We start from the raw sequence: 7,007 nt of genomic DNA, 5'->3' as shown, positions 1-7,007 counted from the left end.
GCAACAAGAGTGAAACTCTGTCTCAAAAAAAAAAAAAAAAAAAAAAAAAAAAAAAACTTACTGGTTTGTAGCCTACATTCATAATATTTTTAAAATGCCCCAAAATGCCCAAATTTCAGGGAGAGGTTAGTGAAAATAAAGAATTTGTTCTTTTCCCGTCTAAGTTGGCACATCCCTGGTGGGGGAGGGTCTGTAGATTCTAGCAGCCCTGAGTGCCAATTTTATGTGTGTGCATCGTTTAATCCTCTGCTGATAAGCAGGAGCAAGGGAGTAGTGTCTAGACGCTCCAGCCCTACAAGGAGACAACATGAGTCCACATCCCTGCTCCGTCCCTCAGTCGCTGGTGTGATCCAGGCAAGTTACTTAACCTCTCTGTTAAGTAAACAAGTGGTAATAATTCTCACCTCATTAGACTGCCACTTCACCCAGTACCTGGCACACAGTAAGTATTTTAAGTAACTTTAGTTTAAATTGATTCCTTTTCCTTTGGCCTTTTAAGAAAGCCCTACAAGGTAATTATTACATCCATTTTTTTCCCCAGAAGAAACTGAGGCCCACAAAGGGAAAGTCATAAGCCCAGCATCACACGGGGTTCAGAGGAGAATTTTGTTAATCAGAGGAAAGCTCTAGAAAGGTAACCTGAAAGAAACACAAGTCTTTTCCAGGTGTGGAAGCTCATTCCTGTAATGCCAACACTTTGGAAGGCTGAGTTGGGAGGATCACCTGAAGCCAGGAGTTTGAGACCAGCCTGGGTAACATAGTGATGCCTCATCTCTGTTAAAAAAAAAAAAAAAAAAAAAAAAAATCTTTGTGGGGAAAGAAACACAAGTCTGGACAGTGAGGAGATACTGAGGAAAAGGGTAAAAAATATTCCATCATTTACCAACTAGGTGATTTGGTTTCCAAATTCAAAAACACCCTTTCTTTTCCCTTCAGCAGTCAAAATTGCACTGTCGCTGCATGCATATCTGTGACAGTCATCATAAGCAAAGCTAGGTTTCCGTACAGTAGCTGCCCCCCATCATCCACAGGGGATATATTCCAAGAGCCCCAGTGGGGTCCACAGATAGTACCAAACCCTATATATGCTATGTTTTTTCCTATACATGCACTCCTATGATAAAGTTTAATCTACAGGAACCAACAGATGCTGGAGAGGATGTGGAGAAACAGGAACACTTTTACACTGTTGGTGGGAGTGTAAATGAGGTCAATCATTGTGGAAGACAGTGTGGCAATTCCTCAAGGACCTAGAATTACCATTTGACCCAGCAATCCCATTACTGGGCATATACGCAAAGGATTATAAATCATGCTACTATAAAGACACATGCACATGTATGTTTATTGTGGCACTATTCACAACAGCAAAGACTTGGAACCAAGCCAAATGTCCATCAATGATAGACTGAATTAAGAAAATGTGGCACATATACACCATGGAATACTATGCAGCCATAAAAAAGGGTGAACTCATGTCCTTTGCAGGGACAAGGATGAAGCTGGAAACCATCATTCTCAGTAAACTATCACAAGGACAGAAAACCAAACACTGCCTGTTCTCACTCAGGTGGGAACTGAACAATGAGAACACTTGGATACAGGGCAGGGAACATCACACACTGGGGCCTGTCAGGGTGTGGGGGGCTAGGAGAGGGATAACATTAGGAGAAATACCTAATGTAAATGATGAGTTGAAGGGTGTAGCAAACCAACAGGGCACATATATACCTATGTAACAAACCTGCACGTTGTGCACATGTACCCTAGAACTTAAAGTATAATAAAATTTAAAAACCAAATAAATAAATAAATGATAAGTAAATTTAAAGAAAGTTTAATTTACAAGTTAGGCACAGTAAGCAATCGACAACAATAGCTGATAATAAAACAGAACAAATGTAATACGCCGGCCTCACTACTCTTGCACTTTGGAGCCATTATGAAGTAAAATAAGGGTTATTTGAACCCAAGCACTGTGATACAGTCCATCTGGTCACAAGTGGCTACTAAGTGACTAACGGGCAGGCAGCAAATCCAGGGAATACCAGTGTGGATGTGCCAGACAAAGCGAGGGTTCTCATCCTCAGTGGGATGGAGCAGACAGCTTCAGATTTCATCACGCTCCTCAGAATGGCATGCAATTTAAAGCTTATGAACAGTTTATTTCTGGAATTTTCCATTTAATATTTTCAGACCGCAGCTAACCATGGGTAACTGAAACCATAGAGAGTGAAGCCGCGGACACAGGAGCTACTCTATTTTCCGAAGCAGCAGTCTGCAAACTGGTGGAGGCCTACGCTGCAGCACCACCGCCATTCCCCTTCAGGATGCCACCTGTCTGTCCCTCCCAGGACAGGAGGAACTGGTAGGGCAGCCCTCCTTCCATGATCCAGACCAGCGACAGTTCAAGAATCAACACGAGATCCACCCTAGAAAAATGACGGTCAAATTTACGACTTCAGTTGGAGCATTAGGAAAAGGCTCCTTTCTTTCCCTGGGGCTGCAGGGTTGGTAGGATTGAAACATGCAGCCAATGTTAGTTCCAGGTTTTATCACCACATGGGGACAACCTGCCTGACCAAGAGAACAAAGCAAAAGGAATTGAGACCAATAACTGAATAAACAATGTCCGATCAAGCCAGGCCTGAAGGCAGTGCCCTGCTCCGAACTTTTCATTTCTGTCAAATGCATTTGCTTTTTTGTTTAAACTATTATAAGTTGGGTTTCTGCCACTTACAAACAAAATCATCTTAACTAATAAACTCCCCCCTTCATTTTCTTGCCCTTAACTTCCCTAGCTCAACTCAGTGGGGTCTAGGGTGCTACCAACACTTGTAGGTGAGAGTCTGCTGTAGTTTCTGAGCCTGTCTTTCTGATGAAAGGAGAACGTCTTAAACCCCTCAACACTCACCTTCTGCCACCATCACTCAATAAAACCATTGGGAGGATCAGGGTCCCAGAGAAACCCTTGAGGCTGTGTTGCTGGCTCTGGGGTTCAGCTCTGGTTCTCTGCTGTGCTCCCCTGGCAGAATGTCAGGCCTTGAGCCCAGTTCTGTACCATGTTTGTATTTCCTAGTACCAAGACTTCCATTCTGTTAGTGTGCAAGCATGCCATACACAGGCTGCCCCCAAAACAATCACTTTCCTCCCTGCTGTTTATTTCAAGGCATATCACCAACATATTGGCATCTTTCAGCTCAGTCAAAACCCGACTCATATCAAATTTTTGACACTGTTTCTATACCTGGCAAGAAAATCACTTGGAAAGTCAGACCTTGGGTAGACCATTAAACCGAAAATAAATTCCTTATGGAGATCATTTAAACTTAAGCCATGACAAATCCCAGCTATAAGAAGAAGGAGGGCTAAGACTTTCTAATGCCCTGACAGTTAAAAATAGTCATTAAAATCCAGCCTGATTCTATAAGCCGTGATTTTAAAATCCTGTTGGGAAAACTCAGGAGGACAAAGTGGGCTTATTTGATGGTGGGACGATTACAGGAGCAGTGCGAGGAAAGGGAGTGAGTTTTCTCCTCTTCCCAGCTTCAGGGAGGCCTATTTGTACAACTTGCAGGGATTTTTCCAGGTGTGACCACACGGCTCAGAACAGCTCGAAAATGAAGGCAATCTCTTTCTTCTGGTGCATAGAGAAAAGGACAAAACTCAGGCCGTCGGTCACAGGATGGTGACAGGTGTGTGACTCCCTGGGCCGGGAATTGAGCTCTGCGCACTGCCTTGGATGAAGCCCATCTGACAGGGAGGAAACCACCGACCAGAAGTTCAGATGGGCATGAATGACAATAGCTAGCATCTGCTGAGTGGTTACCATGTGCCAGGCACCATTCACAGGCTTTGTCTGTACTGTCTCAGTTGAATCTAATAGCCCTATGGCACCGACACTAATATCAGTTCCATTGTACACACGAAAGAGCTGAGGCTTACAAAGACTAACTTGCTGTATTCGTTATCCATTGCAAGGTTAATAATTATTCCAAAACTTTGTGGCTTAAACTACTTTTATTAATTGTCTCACATTTTCTGTGGGTCAGCAATTGGGAAACTCCTAGCTGGGTGGTTCTGGCTTGGGGTCTCTCAGAAGGTGGTAGTCAAGAAATTGGCCAGAGTTACAGTTCTTTAAAAGCTGGAGGATCCACTTCCAATATGGCTCACTCAGTGGCTGTTGGCAGGAGGCCTCAGTTTCTCACCACATAGGCCTCTCCCTAGGACTAGTTGAGCATCCTCACAACATGGCAGCTGGCTGCCCCCAGAGTGGATGATCCAAGAGAGGGACCAAGGAGGAAACCACAGTGTCTTGCATGTCCTTTTATGATATCTCGACTGTCATACAACACTTCTGCCATATTCTATTTATTAGAAGGAAGCCACAAAGAATAGCTCACATTCAAGGGCAGAGGACATAGGCTGTATCTCTTGAAGGGAAACGTATCAAAGAGTTTGGACATATTTTCAAACTACCACAGTACCTTACAGAAGATCGCAGTGTGACTGAGCCAGATGATAAGACCCGGCTCCTAACCACAAAACTATTTTGCATCTCAGGGAAGAACAAAACCTTCCTTTATTGTGCTGGGAAACATGAACTTAAAGTACACTATTTGAATAGATAAGACATGTGCATGATAAAATACCAAAATGATACAAAAAAAATGGTGTATAGAGTAATGGACGTCCCCCTTCTTACCCTGGCCCCCAGTTCTTCTTTGCACAGGCAGCCTCCGCTGAGAGTTTCTCAAGAATACTTCCAGTGATAGTCTGGGCCAGCAGTTCTCAGTGTGGTCCCCGACCAGCAGCATCAGCGTCACCTGGGAACGTGCTAGAAATACAGATTCTCAGACCCCATCCCAGACCTACTGAATCAGAAACCCTGGAGGTGAGGCCCTGCAACTGGTGTTACAACAAGCCAGTATCTCACATTTACTTATAACAAGCCAGTATCTCACATTTACCTTGATCTCCTGGGGCCCTATGCCTGGCCCGCAGTTGGAGAATCAGTTCAAGATGGTTCTACCACAAATCTCACATGCCTGGGCCCCATAGTGTTTTCTCTCGAAGTGTAAGATCATTTACCTGTTAATATCTTGCAGTCTTCCTCCTCAGGAAGGGTGTGTGATGTCAGAATCTTGTTTCTGTCCATGCCTTTTTTACTATCATTGAAACTCCCCATTGATGGAAATCTGATTGAGACCTGTGAATTTTGTTAAAGTCAAGAAAATGATAATGACAATAGGAATGATGCAGTTGTACCCTATCTAAAGAAAACAGAATATGTTAAAATTATAATATTGACAAGTCAGGAAATGCCTCTTTATTTACCAAATTTATTCCAGGTACAAAAGTGCTCACTATAGGCTCCTCTGGCTAGCAGTCCTCATCAATGTTAAGCATGATTCAATTTACAAAAATGCCAGTATTCCCTAATGTAGTGTTCTGGGAATGCATCCATGGAATAAAGTGATATCTGCTAGACAACTAGTGTATGCTGACAGTGCCAAGGTCCTTGAATTGTGTTAATATAAGCAACACATCTTACCTTTTTATGTTCCAGATGTTACAAAAGCAGTAACAAGGCCGGGCTCAGTGACTCATGCCTGTAATCTCAGCACTTTGGGAGGCCTAGGTAAGCGGATCACCTGAGGTCAGGAGTTCAAGACTAGCCTGGGCAACATGGTGAAACCTTGTATTTACAAAAATGTGGGCATGATGGCAAGTGTCTGTAATCTCAGCTACTCAGGAAGCTGAGACAGAAGAATTGCTTGAACCCGGGAGGCGGAAGTTACAGTGAGCTGAGATCATGTCATTGCAAACCCAGCCTGAGTGACAGAGCAAGATTCTGTCTCAAAAAAAAAAAAAAAAAAAAAGGCAGTAAAAAAAATAAAGCATTATACTTCATTATTTTCTAAGCATTAGATCAGCAAGCAAGCATCTGAGACTTGTGACCATGTGCTAAAATATAAATGCTGTGTGTCTGTGTACACGTGTTCCTAAGTTGTGATGATGCCATACCGCCTTGTGTGACCTGGTCCTTCCACCTTATTCTATTCACCAGAAGCAAGTTATGGAGCTCAGGCATGGTGGCTCATGCTGTAATCCCAGCACTTTGGGAGGCCGAGGTGGGTGGATCACCTGAGGTTAGGAGTTCGAGACCAGCCTGGCCAACATGGTGAAACCCTATCTCTACTAAAAATGCAAAAATTAGCCGGACATGGTGGCGGGCATCTGTAATCCCAGCTACTCGGGAGGCTGAATTGTTTGAACCCGTGAGGCAGAGGTTGCAGTGAGCTGAGATCACACCACTGCACTCTAGCCTGGGTAACACAGCTAGACTCCATCTCAAAAAAAAAAAAAAAAAAAAAAAAGAAGCAAGTTATGGAATCCAGTGTACACTCAGAGCAAGAGCCTGAACTCCAGAGCGACAGGAATCACTGGGGCCATCGTGGAAGCTGGCTACCTCTGTGTGTGTGTGTGTAATATATGTGAATCTGTCCATGTAAAATGTCCATGTATCTGACAAAGTTTCATCTTCTTATTAAAGATGTTCACTGTTTTATGTTTCAAAATATGAGTTGGCTAATTTTGTTGTATTATTATACTCACCTAGCTCACATCAAACTTGGGGCAACAAATGAAGCACTGACAACTTGACAAACCTCAGAGGATTTTAAATGGGAATTGGGTGGAGACCTAAACACCTAAAAGTAGGGGATTGTTTAATTATGTCTCATTCTAATGACAGACTACTAGACCAGCATTAAAAACCAGCATATTGTCAAAAATATACAGTACCATGAAAAGATACTCATAATCTCAAGTTGAAGACTATGAGCCCCATTTATTTCAGAATGATGCCTGTATATACACAACTAACATTTTTTGAGCATTTAACTATATACCAGGCACTATGCTAACTGCCACAAATTAATCCTTTCATCTAATCCCTACAACTTCCCTAGAATGTAGCTATAGCTATTTTCCAGATGAGGAAA

General features: G+C 42.9%; 1 long non-coding RNA gene across 1 annotated transcript; it reads left to right on the top strand.

Annotated features, from left to right (window-relative positions):
- The first annotated feature begins 794 nt into the window (after window positions 1-794).
- LOC135971474 (uncharacterized) lies at window positions 795-6,581 on the top strand. Its single transcript, XR_010587720.2, has 2 exons — window positions 795-4,894; window positions 5,570-6,581. It is a non-coding gene; the product is annotated as an uncharacterized lncRNA (long non-coding RNA).
- Window positions 6,582-7,007: the final 426 nt, after the last annotated feature.

This window comes from Macaca fascicularis, chromosome 6 (assembly GCF_037993035.2).
Source record: "Macaca fascicularis isolate 582-1 chromosome 6, T2T-MFA8v1.1".
In the NCBI taxonomy this organism is placed as follows: domain Eukaryota; kingdom Metazoa; phylum Chordata; class Mammalia; order Primates; family Cercopithecidae; genus Macaca; species Macaca fascicularis.
Note: the sequence above shows the minus strand (reverse complement) of the source record. Positions and strands in the feature narration are given on the sequence as shown.